Here is a 17,472-nt window from a genome sequence, read left to right as displayed (position 1 = left end):
CAAGCTAGGAGTTATCCAACTCCTTCCCAAATTTCATGGACTTGAATCAGAAAGTCCATATTTACATTTGAAAGAGTTCGATGAGATTATATCTACATTATGTTTTCCTAATGTATCTAAGGATACAATTAGGCTGAAACTCTTTTCTTTTTCCTTAAAAGAGAAAGCTAAGACGTGGTTACATTCACTGCGTCCTAGATCCATTGGCACATGGAACGACATGCAGAGGGAATTCATAAAAAAATTCTTCCCACATCATAAAACGATTACCCTTAGAAAAGCAATCATGAACTTTGCCCAAAAGGAAGATGAAATATTCTTCCAATGTTAAGAAAGGTTCAAAGATTTGGTCAGTTTATGCCCACAACACGGATTTGAAACGTGGCGCATTACAAATTTTTTCTATGATGGACTGACATCTTCCATGCGCCAAATGGTCGAGACAATGTGTAATGGAGAGTTCATTAATAAAGATGTTGACGACGTATGGGATTACCTCGATAGTCTTGCTGAAAAAACACAATCATGGGACTATTACCCAAAGTCGAACACCACGTCTAGGCCGACTCAATTAAAGGAGAAAGGTGGATTATATCTCTTGAAAGAAGAGGATGATCTCAAGTGTAAAGTGACTACTCTCATAAGGAAAGTTGAGGCCATGGAAGGAAAGAAGGATAAGGTTAATGAAATTGTTTGCGGCATCTGTGATTGCAACATTCATACAACTGAGAATTGTCCTATAATACCCGCCTTTCGAGGAGTGTTGAATGAACAAGCTAATGCCGTAAACAACTATCAAAGACCTTTTACTGGACCTAACTCCAATACGTACAATCCTGGTTGGAAAAATCATCCAAACTTTAGTTGGAGGAATGGACAAACGGCTACCCTTCAAGGTTTCTTCAATTAAAATCCAAATCAAGTGAAACCTCAAGAGGAACCGGTTCAAAATTCCATATAAGAGCTGGCTCAGGCAATACGGGGAATTACAGATTTTATACAAAAGATAGATTCTCGTATGACAGTTATAGAAAAGGGAATGCTTCCTGCACAACCTCTCCCCAATCCTAAACCGCAGTACGAGATTAATGATCCCAGCTCTTCAAATCAGATGGGGCACGCTAAATCCATCACCACTCTTAGGAGTGGAAAGATCATTGATAAAACTTTTCCGGTTAGGCCCGAAAAGCCTCAAGAACCAGAAGAGGACAACAATGATGGATCCAGTGATGCCCTACAAAAATTAGAACCGGAACTTCTAGAGAAGCCAGTTGCTCCGTTCCCCCAACGGTTGGTTTCACCAAAACCTCTCTCTAACTCTCAGGATATCGTAGAGGTGTTGAAACAAGTGAAAGTCAACATTCTTCTACTTGATGTCGTGAAACAGATTCCTTCATATGCCAAATTTCTGAAAGACTTATGCACGACCAAAAGACGGCAAAGTATTCAAAAGAAAATTTTCTTGACTGAGAAAGTGAGTGTTATCTTAAAGTAAGACGTGCCACAGAAATTCAAAGATCCCGGTAGCCCAACCATATCATGTGTAATCGGGAACCATCGAATTGATCACGCACTTCTTGACTTAGGAGCGAGTGTCAGTCTGATTCCCTACTCGGTATACAAACAGTTAGGTTTGGGTGAATTAAAACCCACCCTAACCACACTACAACTTGCTGATCGCTCTATTCGTGTACCAAGAGGGATAATTGAGGATGTGTTGGTCCAAGTTGATAGATTTTACTACCCTATAGATTTTATTATCTTGGACACCGAACCCATCAATAACATAAGCACTCAGATCCCCGTCATTCTTGGCCGCCCATTCCTTGCCATTTCAAATGCAATTATCAATTGCAGGAATGGTGTCATGACTATGTCTTTTGGGAATATGAAATTGGAGTCAAACATCTTTTTCAATATCGGCAGAAACTTAGAGGAGGATAGCGATTTCCACGACATTAACATGATTGACTCTTTCGTGGAAGATACGACATCTCTAACCTTATCCTCCGACCATCTAGAGACGTGCCTGGCCCACTCCCATGATTTTGATGATGAAATGATGGAGACGTGCGCCTTGCTTGATACTGTACCTGTACTTGAAGATAACCAGTGGAGGCCACAATTTGAAGAATTGCCACAAACCGATGTAGTGCCTCTACCGTCTAACCTCAAGCCGCCGAAGCTTGACCTAAAACCTTTGCCCTCTGATTTGAAATATGCCTATTTAGGTCAAGATGAGACATACCCGGTGGTGATCTCTGCCAACCTGGAGAAAGAACATGAGAGTATGCTCATATATACTCTCATTGAGCATAAAAGAGCCCTAGGATGGACGATAACGGACCTCAAGGGAATCGATCCCTCGATTTGTACTCACCGCATATATCTTGAGGATAATACAAAAACCGCTCGGTAACCACAACGTAGACTAAATCCAAACATGAAGGAAGTGGTTAAGGCCGAGGTTCTTAAACTATTGGACGTGGGTATCATATACCCTATATCTGATAGTCAATGGATGAGTCCAACTCAAGTGGTCCCTAAGAAGTCCGGAATCACCATCATAGCCAATGCTAATAATGAACTCGTGCCAACTAAAGTCACTACTGGTTGAAGAATGTGCATTGACTACAGAAAGTTGAATACCATCACGAGGAAAGACCACTTTCCTTTACCATTCATTGATCAGATCCTAGAAAGGTTAGCTGGTCATTCCTATTACAGTTTCCTTGACGGGTATTCGTGCTACAACCAGATAGAGATAGCCCCTGAAGACCAGGAAAAGACCACATTTACATGTCCCTACGACACCTTTACCTACCGAAGGATGCCATTCGGACTATGTAATGCTCCTGCCACCTTTCAGCAATGTATGCTTAGTATCTTTTCTGATTTGGTGGGGCAATATCTAGAGGTCTTCATGGATGATTTCTCTGTTTACGGTCCATCTTTCAGCAGTGCTTGAAAAGTCTTAAATGTGTGCTGAAAAGATGTGATAAAAAGAACTTAGTACTTAATTAGGAGAAGTGTCATTTTATGGTTCAGAAGGGAATTGTCCTTGGACATATCATCTCGTCCAAGGGAATCGAGGTAGATAAGGCAAAAATCGATCTTATCTCTAACCTACCTCCACCCAAGAACATCAGAGACGTGCGATCCTTCTTATGACACGAAGGATTTTACAGACTATTCATAAAGGACTTTAGTCTCCTCTCTCGTCCTTTATGTAATCTTCTTCAAAAGGATGCTTTGTATGAGTGGACTGTGCAATGCCAGGAAGCTTTCACCAAGCTTAAGGGCACGTTAACCACTGCACCTATCATGCAGCCACCCGACTGGAGCCTTCCTTTAGAGCTTATGTGTGAAGCTTCTAATTATGCTCTTGGAGCAGTTCTAGGCCAGAGAAAAGACAAGAGACCCTACGTCATCCATTACGGGAGTAGGACTTTAAATTCGGCCCAAGTGAACTACTTAACTACGGAAAAAGAACTCTTAGCCGTAGTGTTCGCCTTGGACAAATTTAGGTCCTACCTGATCGAATCCAAGATCATTATCTATACAGATCATGCGGCACTGAAGTATCTTCTTTCTAAGAATGATTCTAAGCCCCACCTGATACGATGGATCCTTCTACTCCAAGAATTTGATTTGGAAATTAAAGATAAAAAGGGAGTAGAAAACGTTGTGGCCTATCACCTTTCTCGCCTTCATACCTCTGATTCCCTTGAGACGACCCATATCAATGACATGTTCCCTGATGAACAACTGTTCAGAGTCTCCCATTCACCTTGGTTTGCTGATATTGCTAATTATCTTGCTACAGGTGCCATACCGACACAGTGGACTGCGCAAGATAAAAAAAAATTCTTCACCGAGGTGCGTAACTTTTTCTGGGATGATCCTTATTTATTTAAATATTACCCAGACCAAATTCTAAGGAGATGTGTACCAGACGATGAGCATCAGATCATCATCTCCTTCTGTCACTCACAGGCCTGTAGTGGTCACTTTTCTGCTAAAAAGACCACGACCAAGATTCTGCAGTGTGGCTTTTATTGGCCCACTATGTTTAGGGACACTCATGAGTTTTGCAAAGCTTGTGAGCATTATCAGAAATTGGGAGCATTGTCCCGTCGAAATATGATGCCTTTGAATCTCATCCTTATCATTGAAGCATTTGATTGCTGGGGCATCGATTCCATGGGACCATTCCCCCAATCGTTTGGAAATCTGTATATTTTGCTCGCTGTGGATTATGTCACTAAATGGGTCGAAGCGATTCCGTGTCGAACTAATGACCATCGCACGGTCATTAAATTCCTAAAAGAAAACATCCTTTCTCGATTCAGAATGCCTCGAGCCATCATTAGTAATGGGGGCTCACACTTTTGTAATAAACCATTTGAGAGCTTAATGAAGAAATACTGTATCTCTCATAGGGTAAGCACCTCGTACCACCCACAGACAAGTGGGCAAGCTGAGATTTCTAATAGGGAAATTAAACACATTTTGGAGAAAACGGTTAACCCTGATCGTAAGGATTGGTCAATCCGATTGACCGATACCTTATGGGTATACCGTACTGCCTTTAAAACCCCTATTGGAATGTCTCCCTTTAGACTTGTCTATGAGAAAGCTTGTCACTTGCCTGTGGAGCTAGAACATAAAGCGTACTGGGCGATCAAAAATCTTAATTTCAATCTGGACAACACTGGCTCGCTACGCAAACTTCAATTGAATGAACTTGAGGAAATCTGGAATGATGCGTACGATAATTCGAGAATTTACAAAGACAAGATGAAAGCATTTCATGACCAACACATTTTGCGAAAATCATTCACGCCTGGTCAGAAGGTCCTTTTGTACAATTCTCGATTACATCTCTTTCCAGGTAAGCTTCGATCTCGTTGGCCCGGCCCCTTACATTGTTGTTACTGTTTTTCCTCATGGGGCCGTTGAGATAAGAGATCCCGACAATGGTAAGGAGTTTAAAGTCAATGGACATCGATTGAAACCATTTGTCGAGAAATTTGATTCAGAGGACATGTCCATGAACCTGACTGCTCCTGTTTACCAGGATTGATCTCCTAGTCTGATGGAGGTATAGGTAGGTTTATCGCTTTCATAGGACTAGGGTAGTTGCTTTATTTGTCTGGCTGAAGACGGTAAACTTAGCGGTCCTGGGAGGCAACCCAGCTCTTCATTTCATTTCTATCATTAGTTAGTTCAATATTTGTGGGTAACATTACTGCAAACCCTCACGAGACTACAACTCGTCCACTAGGGGCAACCTAGGGGTTTAAAGGCTTGTTGCATATGCTAAATGCAATCGAGAGCACCTACGAAAGTGGTATAGGTAGGATTTTATTTTTTGTTATTTTTATGTTGCCTTCTCTTTCGTGCTGACCGACGCCCATGCTGCGACCTCTTGGAAAGTGTCTCTCAATTCATCATCCAGGTACTATCTTCCCATCACTTCATATTTACTTTTCGTTGTCCCAAGTGCATTGCATGCTCATATCTTTTACATTGAGGACAATGTAGATTTTAGGTTGGGGTGGGAGATTAGGTGACCTAATCAGCATTTTCTTGGTCTTGAACAAAAATTGTGAAATTTTTAAATTTTTCTGGACTTTCTTGTGAATTCGAAGGGACTTTGACAGCCATCTAGGGCACTTGGAATTTCAAGATACATGATGTTGGAAATTTAAGACGCCTGGATTCAGTATCTATTAGATTGCATAATTAAGTTTGAATTGTTAATCCAGAATTAGAAGTTGTACACATTGATTGAGTTATGATCTCACATGTCACATCTCGCTTTCACATTAAGGTTTCAGTTTGATATTGAAGGATTTACTTGGTACTCACTAAGCATGAAAGGAACCGGCCTGAGAAAATTGAAAGGATTGGGTGAATAATCTTCACCATAGGTTTGCTCCCTATAGGTGAAGGTTCAATTTCCCAAAGTAGCCGGCGGAAAGGGGTGGGCAATGGTCTTCATCATAGGTTTTCTCCCTATAGGTGAAGATTTGATTCCTCCCCTTTGCGGTATTTTAATGAAAAAAAAATATATATCAAAGGTCGATTAATGAAAAGATGATCCGTGAGGAAAGTTCGAGTTATTATGAATTATCTTAGTGTTTACCGATAATATCATGAAATTAAGAAGTGAACCTTAATGATAAGCCGAGATTACACGATACACCCATGGAACTCAATGTTTAGAATTTTTCTGATTGTGGGATTAATATTTGAACTTGATTATGAAGATTACCACAAGCTTGATTCCATGAGAAAATTCCACTCACCATTCATGAATCTTAGAATTCTCGCATCTCGATTATTTGTTCACAAGTCACTTAGGTTTATAGGAATTGTCCTTTATTTTTGAAATTATTTTACGCATACCTTGCTCGGGACTAGCAAGATGCTGGTTGGGGGTTGTGTTGAGGGTCGAATATTGCATATCAGACCCCGATTACTGCTTGATTTTATGTACACGATAATGCCTAATATTATAATTTAACCGTGTTTTTGCTGCAGGATGGAATAAGGAGCTTTGATTGAAAAGAGAGCTTAAAACATGGATTTAATGCTCCGATGACACTAAAGGCAAGGGACGGACTCCAGGGAACCAAGATCGATGGAATTACACGCCAGGGATCCGCGAAAATCGAGAAACTGAAGATCAAGCAGCCTGAAAGTCAGCCAGAATGCAAGATCACGGGGTTTCCATCATCTGTTCGGCTCAAAACTTTGTACATGGCTCGAGGACCGAAAACTAACCGTACACGTCAAATTTTAGCCATTGGATCCTCATGAAAGTGGCGAAACGGATAGATAGTCCATAAAACCCTGATTTGGGGCCCACCCGCTGTCCAGTTACTCTTCAACTTCGATCCCCACGGTTCAAATGAAATAGGGAACAAGATGGATGGTGTGGATTTCTCATATACATCGATGCAAGACCCAGTTACATGGTGCATGTGCACAGTACACATGCACTGGACGTGCACCGGTCGGGCAACCCGGTCAAAACCAGGCTGACCCGACCCGCCTCCTGTATCAAGACAGCGGACGGATGCCGTCCGTCCGTTCTTCGCTAGTGGGCCCCATCCATCGTATACTTCTAAAATCAAAGCCGTCCATATGCTCCGCAGGGTGGCCAAAACCTTCGCCTAGCTGTCCTTTTAGTCCCATGCACACACACACACGCAGATTGCATGAAAACGTAGGAATGGACGGTGGGAGCAAAGATCGCATGGGCCACACAAAATCCAATATGAAGCCAGCCAATTCTTATTGGTTTTTTGACGTAAATCGAATGGTCGGAGTGGATCCTACACCTGGCATCAAGCAGTGGTCTGCCGACCATCACAGCGCTAAAACGCGCAGGCTCTGTTTCACAACAGAGCCTGCGGTGGAATTCGTGGGCCACCCTCTGAAGTGATCGGTCCGATCTGGACCGTCCAGTGGACTCCAAAGGGGCCCGTAACCATCACCTAGGTGGAAAATTTTCAAAATACAGTTTGAGATCAGTTTGGATTGTTTAAACATCGGACGAACGGCGGCGAGATAGATCAGATGGGCCGCACCAAGAGAGCCAAAACCATCCATTTCCAGTTGTTTTTTCGACATGCATTCAATAGACGGAGTGGATTTATCAAAGTAAAAGCGATGTGGGCCCCACCATCCGAACAGTGCAAGTACGTTACGCATTCTGTTTACGCAGTCCAGAGAAATCCAGAAATTTCGAACAGCTGTGGCCCATCATCCTTGATCGGATGAACGATCTGAACCATTCATGTGGAGCCCACGCTAGCCGAGACCCTAGCCATGAGGAAATTTCGAAGCCAAGCCTGTATAGCCATCCCGAAAATAATCAAACGCAAGGTGTTTTGGAGCTTCTAAACTGCGTAAAACAGAAGCCTTCGGCACCGACTCCAGCAGCGGGAGGATTGCCCCTAAATACGTCTATAAAGGAGGAGGTTTGGATGATTGCTAAAGGGGGGAAAAACGGAGGGATCGGTTTGGCTTGGACGAGTGCACAAGAGAAAGAGTAGCTGGAGTTTGGTATTTTTTGTTTATTTCTTTTTCTTTTTATTTTATTTTGCTTTGTTTAAGGGATCCAGCCGCATCATGCCTGTGTGTGGCTAAACCGCTTAGCTAAGGCTAAGAGGTGAAGCTTGTAGCGTGATGGGAGAACTTGATGCATGTACCTTTTGTTTAAATTGAAGAGATCTTTGGTTTAATTATGGGAATATTTGTAGTTTTTAATGGCCTGTTGTGACTGAAATTACAATGGGTTTGTAATGGCTGTGAGTATTTCCTTTTCCTTATTTTGATTATGGCATTAGGAATCCCTGTTGTTCGCCATCGCCTTCTGGGCATGGTTGGATGGCGGTACCCTTCCTAACCTTCATAATCATCTGATTAGTTGGTAATTAGTATAATTCTGTTGTTGACTTTGTCTCCTGGGCTTGGTTTGGTGATGGAATCCATTCTAATTCAAATACTTTTCATCCCTTTAAAGTTATATCAGAGGAAATTCAGTTTAAATCCCATGATTTTGAAGCAGGCATAAAGATCTCCCTGATCTCTACAAGTGGATCCTCTGAATCCCTAGTTTCTTATCTCTGATTTCTCTCAAGTTTTAGATTTATATACCACCATTATTCCCTCAAATTTATACGAGTTAAATTTCATCTCTTTCTAATTCTAGTTCTACTTAGTTTCAGACAACGTACAGGTATCAGTCCCTTGGGATTCGACCTCGGTCTCACCGAGTTTATTACTACATCACAACCCTACACTTGGGGAGTGAACAACACTCTAACCAAAGTGTCAAGTGATCAAGTGTTGTCCATACTCAGCCCATTTAAGAGATTAATCATCATTACTTCAAAAATTATAATACTAGTTCGTCATACGTTCAACACATGGAGATTACAAACTCTTGTCGTAGAGGCCCAATGGTTAGCCCAAACAAGGCTACCCCATATGGCATTCACTTAAAATGGACCTTAACATTCTTGGGCCCACACATCAATGGAATTTATAAGGGGTTCTATGTGGTGGAGCTCATGGGGATTTCCCACGAGGTTAAGTTGTGTGTGACCCACTTAAGACTTAGGTCTGCTTTAATTTTATTCCAACTCCTAAAATGATATGAGGAAGTGGATGGTTCGCATGGATTAAATAGACACCCCATGGTGGCCTTAGGTTGGATTTAATGGTTAGGCATTAATTCTCACAGCCTTGTATTGTATGGTCCATTTCAAGTCAAATTAACCGTTTGAGACAATGGCCTAAAGGGAACCCGATATATGGGCTGGATGGGTTGAATATCTAATACATCGTCAGGATGCCCGATAACAAATTTTCAATGATGAAAGTTCAATTTGCATTGTTTCAGAACATACGACTATCTAATCATTGGATGGGCTTGAGTCGTGGTAACATATCGTCAAGGGGCTGATAAAATAGATAAACGATGAGGATCTTAAATATATACCATGTCATAACCATGGTAGATTAAGTGGCATAACACCTACATCAAAGTGGGCCATACCACAGAAAAGTTGAGAGATTTACCCTCCATTAAATATTCATAATCATTTGTTGGGCCCATAGAGATGTGGTTCATAAATCCAACCCATCCATTATGTGTGTACCAATTGGTTGAGGGGTCAGTCCAAGTTTCAGATGTATCCAAATTTCAAGTGGATCCCAGCAAGTATTTTTATATGCTTGAGTTCCGAGTTGTACAAACGATTCAAGTAGATCAAAGTTACATGGATCCTAAAGTGATGTATTTATTATATCTACACTGTTTATCCATATTTTAAGATCATTTTAGAGAATTATCCAAAAAAATGAATCATAGCCAAAGATTACCTGAACCTCACCACAAATAGCAGTGAAGATAATGATTTCGCCATTAAACAATTCACAGATCCCACCATAATGTTTATTTCCCATCCAATCTGTTCATAAGGTCACAAAGACCTGATGTAAGAGGAAAAAAAAGCAATTTTCATATTGGTCCAAAAACTTCTGTCCTAAAAAAAAAAGGTTTCAATGGTAAACGTTCAATCCCATGCTGCTCTTTGTAGTGTGGACCACCTAATTGTTAAATCTATCTTATTTTTCTTTTCAAGCCTTAAGACAACTCGCCAAATGGATGGACGGTTAGGATATAAGACATAACTCATGAACCAAATAGGCCCACGAATCATAACTTCAAAATTTATTTATTTATTTATTTTTCATGGTGTGGGCCACCTGAGTCCCATGTACGGCTGATTTTTGGTGGATACCATCATTTAAAGGGGACCCGTCAAATGCATAGTGCTGATGTCCCACATATATCATGGTGGGGCTTATGGTTGGGACCCACGGTCCCTGCCCATTCCAGAAGCAGCAGTAGTTACAGCTTCCAGATGACGTTGGACGTCAGCACAGCAAGGGGCTAACGTCCCTTGCATATATAATTTTTTTTTTTGTTTTTCAATGGTTTTTTCATAGATGGGGCCCATATCCTGGCAATCCACTCCATCTGTTGGGTTTTATCGCCCGAGACAGATCTAAGAAGCCATATTTAGTATTTTTTGACGTATAGAAACATCACAATGGGCCTTAATAGATTATTATTATTAAAACACTATTTTTTGATGGTGTAGCCTACTAGAGATTTGAATTGGCTTCATTTTTCGGTTCAATGTCTAAAATGAGCTTGGGAATCGGATGAACGGCATGGATTAAATACATAAAACATGGGGGAGGCATCGTGGGCGCACAGCTCCTGCCCTCTTCAAAAGCAGCAGGGACGCTGGCAGCGATAGCGTCCAGCCCTCCTCTCTCTTTTATTTATTTATTTATTTTTTTTGTTTTTCTCATTAAGGTGGGCCACTTAAAAGATCCAGTCCATCCATTGTGTTGACTGGATCATTGGACTTAATAAATCCTTAAAAAAAAATGGGTTATGATGGGAAACAAACATCAAATTATGTCCAAAAAGAGTTTCAATGGTAGACACCCTTATTCCACCTGGTATGGCTCACTTAAGTCTTATATTAATCAGATACATACATATATATATATATATATATATATATTTGGACTCATACCATAGAATGAGCTGTTGGAGAGAATGAATGGTGTGGATCTTTCATATGCATCTTAGAGTGTCCTACTATGAACCATGCCTCTTTTTTTTTCTCTCTCTTTTTTTTTAAGCAATAAGGATGTTGCTGGTCCAGCATTGCTGATGGTGGCAACCCTCATTCGTGAGCAAGCTAATATTTATGTATCCCATTCATCCAGATCCTTGTGAGATGGTTAACATGTTGGATGGCCAATAACATCATGGTGGAGCCCACGGTTGGTGGGACCCACATAATCTCCAAATCAAACTGATTTTAGTGTTTTCGCCCCATCCAATCCATTGAACAGTATGAACGGTCTAGATAACATGTAATCCTCAATGTGGGGCCCACATTAGTAGATATCATAGCTACACTATAAGAAAGAGAACAAGGAAACAAAGAGAAGCAAGGATGAGGGGGTGTACTCATCTTGATAAATTAGATGGATGGAAGGGATGAAATTGATGGAGTTGATGGCCCACCAAGATCACTCCTCTCTCTCTCTCTCTCCATTGTAAGAAATGGTGAAAATGATAAGGGATGGAGGGGTATTTGTAGAGAAATATGATTAATGTTAGCTTAGGCTAGGATTATGAAAATTAATTTATGATTTGTAATTAATGGTGGGTTAAAGAGACATGGGATGGCATGGTGTGATGATGTCATGCTTAAGGTGTGGCATGGAAAAGAGTTGACTTGAGGTGTACATGAGAGAGGGAGGGGTATGGGTGTGTGACATCATACACATGGGTAGAGATTCTCTCACCCATGTGTGGCATGTGCATGTGTGTATGATATGTGTTGTGTACATGTGTGAAATGGAGTACATGGTGCCTTGCACACATGATATATTAATGATTCTTCATGGTGTATCTTACAAACGGAGTATTGTATAGACGCACGGGTTGTACCTCCATGATCGTGGCGATGAGGCGGTCGATATGAAATAGGTATTTCAAGGTCTTAGGATCCCGGTCAGTTGGGTATGTACTATGAACGGCTAATCTAGGTCTAACTAAGGGTGTCGATCATCGTGCACATATGCATAGAAAATGGTACGGAATGGACAAGGTGTTACAATCCTTCTTAGATTCTTCCGAGTCTTTGGGATGCTCAGTCGCCTTTGTTGGGATGGTTTTATCAATTTCCTTTCCACTTGAGTTGTGATGGATTTAACTTGTTCCACATGTTGATTAGAAGAGCTCGGGTTACTGATTTCACAATGTGGCTTTGTATTGGGGAGAGGCTGGGTCGGAAATGTCCCTAATCACTAGCTGTGACTCAATCCTTTGTATGACCTTAGTAAGGTCTTGGAATGCTTGTAATGCTTGTAATGTGCATTGATAGAAGAGCTCTTGGCTTTGGATGTGTTTTAGAATCGAATCCTCTTGAGGTTTCCTTTAATTTAGAAGTTGAGTAAGGGCCTCTTGAGGATTGGCTGTTTGTCCGTTCCTCCAACTGAAGTTTAGATGGTTTCTCCAATTGGAATTATAAGTATTTGAAGTGGGTCTATTGAATGCTCGTTAGTAGTTGTTTACTGCGTTTAATTGCTTGTTCAACAAGTCTTGATGCATGGGAATTATAAGACAATTCTATGTTAGATGTATGTTGTTGGCACAAATACCACAAGTAACTTCCCCAACTTCCTTTGGTTTGACCATTTCCACCTTCTTAAGTTCCATGGCCTCGACTATCCTTGTGAGATTGACCACCCTTGCACTCATGTCATCTTCTTCTTTTAAGACATACATTCCTCCCCTTTCTTTTGATTGAGTAGGCTTGGAAGTGGTGGGTCTTTGGGAGGTGTCCCATGACTGTGCCCTCTACTACAAGTGAATCAAGTTAATCACATGCATCATCGGCCTCTTTGTTCATGAATTCATTGTTGCACATCATCTCTACAAATTGGTGGATGGGTGATGTTAGTCCGTTATAACAAATAAAAATAAAAAAAGCTTATTATCCACCACATTTCATAGGCATGATATGGACATGTATTGTGAGATCCTTGAACCTTTCCTAGCATTGGAAGAAGGTTTCTACCTACTTTTGGGCAAAGTTCACGATTGCCTTCCTTAAAGTAATTATTTTATGAAACGGGAAGAACTTTTTAAGAAATTCTCAGGTCATCTCAGCCCATTTGCTAATAGATCGTGGCTTTAAGGAGTGCAACCATGACTTAGCCTTCTCCTTCAATGAGAAGGGGAACAATTCTAGTCTTACTGTGTCTTTAGACATATTTGAAAAGTGCAATATAGTGACTATCTCATCAAATTCTTTATTGTGCAAGTATGGACTTTCAAAATCTATTCCATGAAATTTAGGACAGAGTTGAATCACTCCAGGTTTAAAATCCATGTTTCATACATTGAGTGGAAACATCATGCAGGATGGTATACTCACTCCCGCCGGTTGTAAGAATCTCGTAAAGTATGAGGTGGGGGAGTATGATGCACATCATTCTCATCTTGAACTTCCCCAGCTGGATGTTGAGGTTGATTTGCAACCATTACTTTAATTAACTCAAAGGATCTCAAGTGGTGTCTAATCTAGTGATGGATAGGCAACCCTTCGACTAATCCTCATTCACTTAAGTGAGGTTGAGTATTGTAATTGACCCACTTGGGCATGAAACACTTACGACCTTCAAATTCTAAATAACTATAACCTAAGAAAAGGAAAAAGAAAAAAAAAAGAAAATTGGAAAGAAATTACTGGATTGCAGTTGCTATGTTAGATTTGTACAAAACAGAACATAAGGTTAGTTTCTAAAATAAATTCAAAAAATCCTACCAACAAAAGTTAACCATAATCTTAATCCAATTCTAATATTAATCAATCTCAGAAAAACGTAACCGAAGTTCCCTGACAACGGCGATAAAAACTTGTTGACAACCCCAAGTGCAGGGTTGCGCTATAGTTATAACTCGATGAGACCAAGGTCAAATCCAAATGGACTTGCCTTGTACATATTCTAAAAATAATTAGAACTAGAATAAGATCTAAACTAGAATCTGGAATAAGAGAGAGATTAATTATGAAAGAAATATCAATAAAAAGGAAGCTGGAGCGCCAAGGATCCACTTGTAGCTATTAAGATGCCACCTCACTTAATTCATTAAACACAACTGGAATCGGATTCCCATCCTATCCAATTGGATGATAGAGCAATTAAACCATAATATGAACTTGCCACTGAATTAGTTCCCACATGAAGTATCAATGTGATGATTATAGGAAATTCAACCATCCACTATGCCCAGGAGACAATGATGAATCACGAATTTTACAAATCACACAATTATAAAAAAGTAAGAAAGTATTAAAAGTCTTCCAAGCATCTACTACAATTGGAGTCACAATAAACCATGGAAAAACTAAAAATATTCCTTAATTCAAACTAAGAATCAATAGAAGTTCAATATAAATGTGAATCAAAGTAAGATAAACATCTAAACAAACTACAAGCTTCACCTATTAGCCCTAGCTAAGAGATTAGCCAACTAAAGACATGATTAAAAGTAAAACTCTTGAAGCAAACATAAAAACTAACTAGAAGAAGAAGATTAGGGAAGAAGAAAGTATTCTTTAAAGTTCTCCAACACCCTACTCCAGTCTCCTAATCCTAATTCATGTTTAGAACTCCTTAAAGAACTCAAAAATATAGGCTTTGTTTGGCCGACTCTGGAAATCGCCTCAAATTTACGCACTGTGTAACACCTTCGATGTCATCGAAGGTAGGATCTCGGTTTAAATTAAATTTAGAAGTTGAGCCCTTTTTCATTGCGTAAGTCTTTGATGCCATCGAACATACCCTTGATGTGATCAAAAGGAATTCGATTAATCGAAAATTTGTTCAGAATGTTCCAGCGAGTTGCTCCAAAAACCTTTAGAATTCTCGATGTCATCGAACTAACTTTGATGTCATCGAATAGGTCTTCAATCAATTGAATGGATCTTCGATACCATTAAAAAAATGCACCCAATTAGTCCAACAAGAAACTCCAGAAATCCTTCAAATTCTTGATCTCATCGAACTGGGTTTCGATGTCATTGAAGGGGTCTTCGATCACTCGAACATATATTCGATGTCATCGACAAATGTGCCCATTTAGTCCGGCAACCATACTAGAATTTCTCTTAAATCTTAATGCAATCAAACTGCCTTTAATATCATCAAACACTTACTTTGATGTCATCGAATGGTTTTCGATATCATTGACAGTGAAATTCAGATTTTCTAAATTTGCACTTTCGATTTCCTTCCTCCTCTACTTAGTCTTCTTGAATCTTAGGCCCTTCTTTAATCTTGGTTTCCTAAGATTCATCTCTTGCCTTGTTGATTTTTGAGCATCAAATCCATGCTTTTAATATTCTTTTTAATCAAAGCTCTAGACTAACCTTGCAATACAAATATGCCTTAAGTATTCCAATTAAGCATTATCATGTTCATAAAACCAAGATGTAAATAGGGGAAAATATGGAATATTTGACACTCAACATATTGCTTATTTTCTAATTGAATTTAAATCTTACTTGAGAAAGGAAATTGAATAAGCTATAAATAAAATAAGAATTACTACACGAATAGCTTGGAAAGGACTAGAGTTTCTCTCTTTGCTTGAAGAAGAATTATTTCACCTTTTCGTATCTAAGATAATGAGAGAATATCACTATTTATAGACAAAGGATTTGGTTATTCGGTCAGCCTAAGAATAGCTTTGGCTGACTGAATTTTAGCAATACTATTCCAATGACTATCAGATTTCACGGGATTTAATTTTATCAAAAATTCGGCTAGTCCGAGTAAATATTTAGCTAGCCAAATACAGGGTTCAGTTGGCTGAATTTTCCAGAAATTCAAAAATATACATTACTGGAAACTTGACCCAGGTCACCTTCGGGCTGACCCGAGCTAAGTTCGGCTTGTCGAACCGAGGGTCGGGCTGGCTGAACTTGCAATAGTTTTTCCATTTTAAGTTGCTGAAAACTTGATCTAAGATGTTGTCTGTCCGACCTAAGCTAAATTTGGCTGGCCAAACCTAAGATTGGGCTAGCCGAACATTCTCAATTTTACATGAAAAAATTACACATTTTAAAGTTATGAAAGCCATGATCAAGTACTCTATCCTATGGTCTTTTCTAAGGTCAATTTACTTAAAGGTTAGCATACAGTTGATCTTTCACTTGAAACCTTCTTTACTTGATATGTTGAGTCATACTCTTGAAGTATCGTAGAGGACTGAGGTGTGCTGAAGATCCAACCCATATTTTTCTAAAAAATTTTACAAGTATATATGTGCTTAGAAAATTAGCACTTACACGAACCAGCCTCAGTTAGGACTGAACAGTCTGTTATTTTTATTAATAGACTTTGTGATTCTTTTAGTCTTCTCTCTCTACTTTGCACTTGGTTTTCATATATCTTTAGTACTTGAATTCATCAATATTGACCTCCATAGACCCAATCCTTCACCTGGTCATTCTTTGAACGTTAAATCTTCACTTTGATCATTCTTTTCACCTCAGCTCTCCAAATCACCTCGCATAGCAAAACACACGTAATTAGATCAATTAAGCACACTTATGCATTAAAATCATTGTGCAATAAGGGAAAATATACAATATTTCACACTCAAAACTTACATAGGAAAATTCTGAATCGACTTAAAATTTACATAGTGTCGTGAATTGTTGATCAATTGATCAAGCTATCGATCGACAATTCTCAAAAATGTCTAGCAATTGAATTCAGATATTTATTACACGGTCGATCAATTGACCCCTGGACTTTGATCGATCGAACATTGTACAAAGTGTCTAGTGAATTTCAGCCATAATTCGATTAATTTTGATCTCTTCCACTCGATCGATTGAGATGCATTGAAGATTCCTCGATTAATAGAGATGCATCGAAGATTCCTTGATCTATCGAGCATCTATTTCGATCGCTCGAATGCTACTGTTTCTTCAAATATTTTTCATATTAAACTTTGGTCACTTTTCGTAGCCTTAATACTTGGTTTCCATGATTCATTGGGTTTTCATATCTTCAACTTTATCTTCTAATTCCTCAATTCTTTAGCTTGATTTACTCTGGACCTTAATTAAGCACTTTAAGCTTAGTTTCGAGTTAGACTTCCAAATCGCCCCACATGTAGAAATTATATATAATTAAGTCACTTTATCCCTTGAATGCAAGGGAAAACAATGCCTAAAAAGGGTTAAATATGCAATATTTATGCCTGGTTATTGGGTCGATGTGAGTTTGTGTGGGTTTGAGTGGGTCCAGATTCTCTGTATCTCATGTTACGTCTTC

General features: G+C 39.6%; 1 non-coding gene across 1 annotated transcript; it reads right to left on the bottom strand.

Annotated features, from left to right (window-relative positions):
- Positions 1 to 268: 268 nt before the first annotated feature.
- Positions 269 to 375, bottom strand: LOC131217887 (small nucleolar RNA R71). Its single transcript, XR_009157473.1, has one exon. It is a non-coding gene; the product is annotated as a small nucleolar RNA R71 (small nucleolar RNA).
- Positions 376 to 17,472: the final 17,097 nt, after the last annotated feature.

This window comes from Magnolia sinica, chromosome 10, assembly GCF_029962835.1.
Source record: "Magnolia sinica isolate HGM2019 chromosome 10, MsV1, whole genome shotgun sequence".
Lineage (NCBI taxonomy): Eukaryota > Viridiplantae > Streptophyta > Magnoliopsida > Magnoliales > Magnoliaceae > Magnolia > Magnolia sinica.
This window is presented reverse-complemented; position numbering and strand designations above follow the sequence as displayed.